This window comes from Miscanthus floridulus, chromosome 12 (assembly GCF_019320115.1).
Source record: "Miscanthus floridulus cultivar M001 chromosome 12, ASM1932011v1, whole genome shotgun sequence".
Classification (NCBI taxonomy): Eukaryota; Viridiplantae; Streptophyta; class Magnoliopsida; order Poales; family Poaceae; genus Miscanthus; species Miscanthus floridulus.
The window spans coordinates 45,815,456-45,822,849 of record NC_089591.1 but is presented as its reverse complement, the minus strand read 5'-3'; positions in this window follow the sequence as shown (position 1 = coordinate 45,822,849).

Genomic DNA, 7,394 nt, shown 5'->3' with positions numbered 1-7,394 from the left:
GCAGCTGGCACGCCTCTCCCTCCCCTCGAGTGCAGGCGGCGGCAGCCCCCGGTGGCTCTCCCGGGTCCCGGCGCGAATCCGACGTCGATCCGGCTACGAGCGAGTGGATCTGGCTACATGCGCGTCGATCTGGCTACGAGCGAGCAGATCCGGCTGCAGGCGAGTGAATCCGTCGGTGGCGAGCTCGGGGAGGCCAGATCTGTTGGCTACGCGCTCTTGGAGGCTGGATCCGTCGATGGGCTCGACGGTGGCAACTCCCAAGCTCGGTGGGCTTTTTTTAATTCATCAAATTGTTTACAGAGGCAGGCATTTGCAACTGCCTCCGTTAATCTCCATTAATGGAGGCTTTTGAATGGAGGTGGTTGCCATACCCGCCTCCATTAATCTCTTTTGCCTGCCTCCAAAAAAGCTCTGTGTACTAGTGCTTTAAGGTTCTGGACTAAAGAGGATGAACCGGGACGGGTTCTAGGAGGAGTAGAATGTTCTCGGACACGGCTCGGCTCGACACAACGGCGCGCACGTGTGGTCCTCCAACTCTAGCTCCTCCTCAACTTGTATATAGAAGCACACACTAGCTTCCTATTTCAGTTGAATACCTTCCTCGTGGGTTTTCCACATTGTAGTAATCCCACTCTCACATATCACTAATTGTGGACCTTTAAAATTCTTTTATTAATTGCTAGTGTCGGTGTTTCGTAAACTAGACTAGTAAACTTATACGATTGTCGTGCTACTCTAGGAAGATGATGGTAGCATCCAATAGACACGAGGATTTATACTGGTTCAGGCCGGAGCCCTATGTCCAGTCTCAGAGATGATCGAGTGCGTGTTCCTCACTTGAATGCTCTGAAGTTCTTACAATGGGGGGTGCAGGAATGGTGAAAGAGGTGGTGAAACCTATGCTAGACGAGGGGTGGCCCAAAGAGAAGCTCCATGAGCCCTACTGCTATGGTGAATGGATGGAATGGTAGAGGATGAAGAATAAGAGCCCCTCCATATGCGAGCCCTGGCTGCCCTTATATAGAGTTCAGGCCAGGGCTTGTTACAAAGAGGAGTTCCCTCGATCGAAGGGTCGAGGGCCTAAGAGAGGTCCTAGCTAACTTGGCTTGCAAGCTACGTCATCTTCTAATGCCCGCCCGGGCGTGGCTATTGTCATGGTCTTGTGGCCATGTCACGGCAGGGTCTGACATGGTGTTACTGTGCTGGTCGTGGCAGCACTATAGCCATGGTGATAGTTCATCAGCTCTCCTATACGACATGGCATCCGTCATGGTCTTCGTCGTTGTCTCTAGGTTCCTCGAGATGTCGTCCCCGTACTAGGTAGCTGCCGTGGGTCGTTGTTTGCCTAGTCGCTTTGTGGGGCTGAGGGCCACGACCCCGATCGTTGCGGTCGGGGTGCTCCACCTGCCAGGGAGGTCTCTAGGTCGTGACCCTTGTCATGGATCCCATCCCATAGTGGGTGGGATATATGCGCGTCCTGTCGGTTCATATTTGGACGATGGGTTTCGTACCCGCTGCCATCGCTTGTGCGGTGTTGTCTCGTTGGTGTGGCATGGCACAGAGATGGCGTCTGACCGGACTGAGGTGACTGTTGTCCCCTAGGTCCTTATGGGGTCAGTGCGGCATGCCTAGTCTTGTCAAAGCAAGCATACTGAGCCACGCTCGTTCTCTCCCCGTCCGGTCTAGGGCTTGCGATGGGGGAGGTGTCGCGCTTCTTCTGTGTGGCTAAGGCAGGAGAAGGGGTCATGGTCGATCCTGGCCTAGGCATTGGCTTAGCGTGTTTGGCTTATCTGGGCCCCGATCATTCAGGCCATAGTTAATCCAATGAGTTGCGGGCCGCGTGACCTGCCCACTAATCGGCGCCTTAAGGAACCCTAGGGTCATAGCCCCGACAGCAGCCCCCGAGCGTTTTTGCGATCATGAAGTGATCGTGAAAGCGCTGATATGCGTGTTCATATGGAACATGGGCTAGTGGTCGTGGCCCACTCGAGCTTCATTGCTCAACCCCTTGTGGGCAAGTGTGTTCGATGCGGTAGGTGGTCATCGTGTTCCGCTTTGCCAGGATGTCTTGGCATTGTGGTTCATGACCACTAAACCTTGCCTTGCTAGTGTGTCGTGCATCAGGGTTTATGACCCTAGCGAAATCGAGCAGTCTTATCGATGCTTGTACTAGTCCACCTTTGTGGGGGCCTCGATCCTCCCAAACTTACGCAGGCATCTGACGTTGGATATGTCCCCCCATGGTTTGCCATGTGGCGGGGGAGGCCTATAAATACGTGTTCTTCGTTTGAACTATTCATGGTCATGACTTCGAGTTATTTCGTATTCCTCTCGTTGGGAGTTGTTCATGGTGATAGGGAGCCTGCATGGCGTTTCCTGATAGCTGATGCTAGAAGGGATTTTGCGGGTAGGGAGGTGAGAGGCGGTGAAGATGTCAGTTCCTCGTGAAATCATTTGGAACCTGACACCTCCTCCTCTTGCCATCCCTATTTTTCTTGGTCCACGGGCTATGGTAGCACGACAAGATCCGTAAGACATTTTGTCTGCCTCTCTCATGCTTCCACAGACAGCGGACTGAGGGGCGCTCGCCATCACCTTCGTCGGTGTTCAGTGTTTTGTGCCCCTTTTGCGGCGTGACCGCATCTGTAATTGTTAGGCAGTGAATGAACACAGATTCTTCTTCATCCATGCCTTGCCTCATAAGCGGTTTGTCTGGTTTTGTTTTTTGGGGATATTCAAATTTTGCCACATTCTTTGTCCTTGATTTGTGGTTTTTTACCGCGGCAAGCCCCCGGGCCAATGGGTCAGGGTTGCGCTGTTGGTTCAAAGTCACCGAACAGGAAGGGCATTCTTTTTCAAAAATCTTCAAGGGGTCATTTCCTCGACCTCTTGTTTGCTTGGTCGTGAGGATTTTTTGCGATCGTGCCCTAGTTCTTAGGTTTTTGGACCTTTCTTGTTTTCCTTGCGTGGCCGAGCCGGGATCACGCTTCAGGCTTTGCTTTGCACGTCGCCCTGGCCTCTTTCTTTGTCGATCTCTCCCAGAGAGGTCATGGACCCTTGATGGTTTATGAGTCTCCAGAGTAGACCTTCGGTCTGAGACTTGGAACGTAGGGCAGAGTTGGACAGGGATTGGCCCTGGCCTCTTTTGGGGTCATGAGGACCCAACTTTGTTTATCGCTGGCGTCCTTGCTAACCTTGAGAGGTCGGGTTGCCTTTTAATGGGCGGGTCTAGTTTCGCCCCACGTGGGGAGAGGCATGTCCACTGTAACCACATGGTCAGAGTGGTGTGCCTCGTCGGGCATTATGGGAGATCCTAGCGGAACCCAATATCCTCCCCAATTGATGTGGAGTTTGGTTGTGCCTCACGCAAGACATCCCATAAATCATCGGCCGTCAATCCCATTGGTCCCCAACCACCTCCGTAGTGGACAGAGAGCAAGATGCCTCCCCCCAGAGGGGGTCAACCCAGGAGACTTTGAAGCGAACGAGTCGAACACAAGGAGAAATGGTCATGTGGCTTCGCACCATCGATTAGAGCCACGAGGGACCATCTCCTCCCTACCCCTATCCCTTTTGTGGCCTTGAGCCCTTCTAAGGAATAGCCTGGTAGATAGTTTCCTAAGCATGACGCAGGGTCAAGGATGTGGAGGGCTGCTCGGCGTGTGAGCCTAGGGGGCATGGACCTCCCCTAGCCACGTTATGTCTTGGCGATGCCCCCTTGCGCATAGTTATGCGTCATTAAATGTAGGTGTGCAAATTTGAAAGATGATGAAGGTGAAAGGTTCGAGGCTTACTTGGGATATGTTATCACGCTGGCGTCCACTGCTTAGTCTTTCACCCGACCACCTCCCCTACGCTATGAGAAGGTGGTCAGTAAGTGTTAGAGAGAATACGTGCATTCGATGTGCCCCTGGCGACCGTTGCTGGTCTCGTGCTGCCTAGGGGACTAAACCGCCACGTCTTTCACCACTTCATTGCGAGTGCATCCTGAGGCCTGCGCCCATCTTGAACATGAACCACCATCTTCTTCTCCTTCATCTTCATGTCGCCTATTTAAGTCATAGGGAAGTGGGTAGCGAGCCTCGCCCCCATTTCTTCCCCCAATCTCTGAGTTTTCCCTAGTGTTCAATCTAAGTGGGAGAACGGTTGTCTTCTTTGAGCGTCGTGGCTCATGGGCCGTCCCGATGGCTTCATCGCCACTAGGAGGGATCATCGGAGATCAGGCTCTACCACACCCTGCCAGCGCTTATCCTCCATGGGTGTTAGAGGAAGTTCCATGAAGATGGGGGGAACAATGCCATTAGAAGGCTAGGGCACTGGTCTCCTCCATGGTCGGTGGGTACATGGCTCCCAACTCTAGGTCTGGGAGCATTCGAACATCGGCTTGGTGGCTCAATTGCTGGCTCATCGCCGACGTTCCTCCCCAGGCTCTGTCGAAAGCAGCATCGGGGCAATTTTTGGTAGGCTCCCCTTCCTCGGATGCTAGAGGAAGCTCCGCGTGGTGGTCGTCCCCGAGGCTTCTTTTGACAATCCTCTCCTGCTCATGGTGCAGCTCTGAAGGTTAGAGACACCTTGTACCGGTGTCTCTGCTTCATGAGATGTCCATCGCGAGCGGTATGGGATTTGATGATTGTTGTAACCTTGGGTCCATCTAGTCCTGAGATGCGCTAGACTAGTTGCCTTCGTTCGTGGCTTGAGAAGCTAGTGTTCCTAATGTTTAGGACGGTATTGCAATCAGGAAACACATTAGCCCTGGGGGCTATGATGCATGCGTTGCTTTTCCCAATTTCTCTTTTGTAACCACCAATGTTAGTTGTTTGATTGGCTTATTTCAATGATCCTCGGTGTAAAGGGTTTTTGCCCGAGCTGGTCAATCTTTGCATTGCCGATTCTCGTGAATCTTTATGTCTGGCTAGGCTCACCATCGAGCCGTTAGCGAGCTATGGGGATTCTTGCTCGTGTGTCGTGCCACACTCCGCCGTAATTAGGAGAGGCAGCGCGTTTGTCGTTCCCCACTGGGTTTCCCTCTGGGGGAGCAGTTGTCGTAGACCTAAATGAAGTGGCCCTAGTAGGCCATTTGGGTGTGTACCGAGGCGCTCGGCGTTCCCAAGCAGGTCGTGACTCTTGGAGACTCAAGGAGTTCTTGATGATTTCATTTGACTGGATGGTGTGCCCGCCGCGGTCGTTCGAGCGAGCACGAGTGTTCTGCAAGTGGGCCGCTTTTGTTGATTCAGCACTCAATGAGCTCATCACTCAGGATCCTCTCCCATCGCCCCGTGACCTTGGGTGCGAGTCCTGGTCCATAGTTCGGTCCTTAGGGTCGAACGTTGCGCAGCCTGATGTAGCGATCAAGGTGTTGGGGAACATCTCGCCATTTTGCCCTATCATAGGTGCACCCAGAGGTGCTTGAGGCTGGTCCCTCGTTCAGCGATAGGTGGTGTTTGGGCTCTCCGAACATAGCGCACGGTCATTGTATTTGCTTGTCATATTATCACTATCTCGCTTACTTTTTGTTCGAAGTGGAATGTGCTTTATCCCTGCAACCCTATGCTTACGAACGCGCTTTTTAACCTAGGGACTGGCCCTCGAGGCTAAAATGTGCGTGATCCGTAGGGGCGGCAGAGCGGCGAGGGATGGTGGCAGATCCGATTCGATGTGAGAAGGAAGTGAGAGGTCAACGCGAGCCCTTTTTCCCTTCACACCCTTGGTTGTGAATGAATGAGTTTCCCATTTCCTCTCGAGCTTGCATGCGTAGGCGCCTTGCCTTGCCTAGGAATTGGTCCATTGGGTCGACCGGGGCGGCCTAAACGAGAGGTTGAAACATGGATCACCTGCTCACCATGGTATTGGGAGCGGCTACAAGGCGCTCGAGAAAGGGTCACTGGGACAGCAACAAGCAGTGTTCTTCGTCGAATAGTGACATGTCGATGTGGGAGCTATCCTTGAGCGTGACTTAGTTTGATCTGTTCATCACGGCGCACGATGCGCTCAGGGAGCCCACTTCCTCGGATGCACATGTGTCCATGCGATGGCTAACAGTTCACTGAAGTGTGTCGCGTAGCTTGTTTGTTGTGCAGGGTTGGATCCTGGTTCAGAGTTAGATCCTACGCGGTGTGGTGCCATCTAGTGACTAGGTTACTAACATCAATGCAACATGGCGGCCGGTAGACTCGTTCTTCATGCGCGCCCTGAGTCATTGCGCTCTAATGTCGGAGGCACTGTCCAAGGCGTGTTTCTACCATTAGGTCTAGTTCTACCATGCGGCGGTCCTGGACCAGGTAAGAGCTAGTGACGGGCGTTGCCTCATCGATTCAGGTGATCTTGTGGTTCCCGGCGAGGATGTGGCCACCGCAGGCCATTCCTTGGGCGAGGTTGCCATGAGCCACGGCCATCCGACTTTCTAGGTGGAAGGCCTGGCCGTGGCCCGTGATGAGAGAGGGCCCTGGGCTCCCTACATAGGTGAACTCTAGGATGTAGCCCCCGTGGACAGTTTTGAGAGTGCACCTGCCATAGGCTGCGGGACCAAGATTCCTGAGGTGGAGGTCTAGGCCATGGCTAGGGGAAGACATGGGCGTCGGCCCTTTGGTGCGGTTAACCACGTGGCCCCCAAGAAGGATGTGGCTGGTCGAGGCCATTCCTCGGGCGAGTTCGTCATGAGCCGTGGTCCTTTGGCTTCTCAGACAAGAAACTTGGCCATGGCTTGCGACGAGTGATGGTATTGGCCCTTCTGGGTAGGTGAACTCTAGGATGTAGCCCCCGAGGGCAGTTCCGGGGGTGTGTTCGTCGTGGGCCATGGAACTTAGATTTCCAAGGTGGAGGTCTAGACTGTGGCTGATGGTAAACGCGGGCGCTGGCCCTTTGGTGCCAATGAACCCGTAGTTTCAACGGTGGATGTGACTGTCGTGGGACATTCCACCAGTGAGTCCACCTACGGTGCGAGGAGCCATTGCTTCCTTCTTCAATCAAACGAGAGTGCGCAACTGTCCCCTACCTGGCACGCCAACTGTCGGTGTTTCATAAACTAGACTATTTGTAACACCTCGGTGTTACACCCTAAACAAACTACTAAATCATGTCATGAGCATCATGTTTTGTGATAATGCTTGTGATAGAGTGTGTAGATAAATTTCTTGTAACCTAAAATGAATAATAAAAATGTTAAATGAAAATTGATTCAATAGCTCAAGTTATGTCAAGTAGGGTTGAAAACCAATTTTTATTGAGCAAAACTATTATAGAACATGCGTGTGACACCTAAATAAAGTTTGAAGTACAAACTTTGTAGATAACTATGCAACTCTTGTTGTAGAAAAATAACATTGCTAGCTAGTATTTCTAATAGCTTAGAAATGGAACTTGAACTTAAATCCAGCTCAAGACTTAGAAAATTCCTG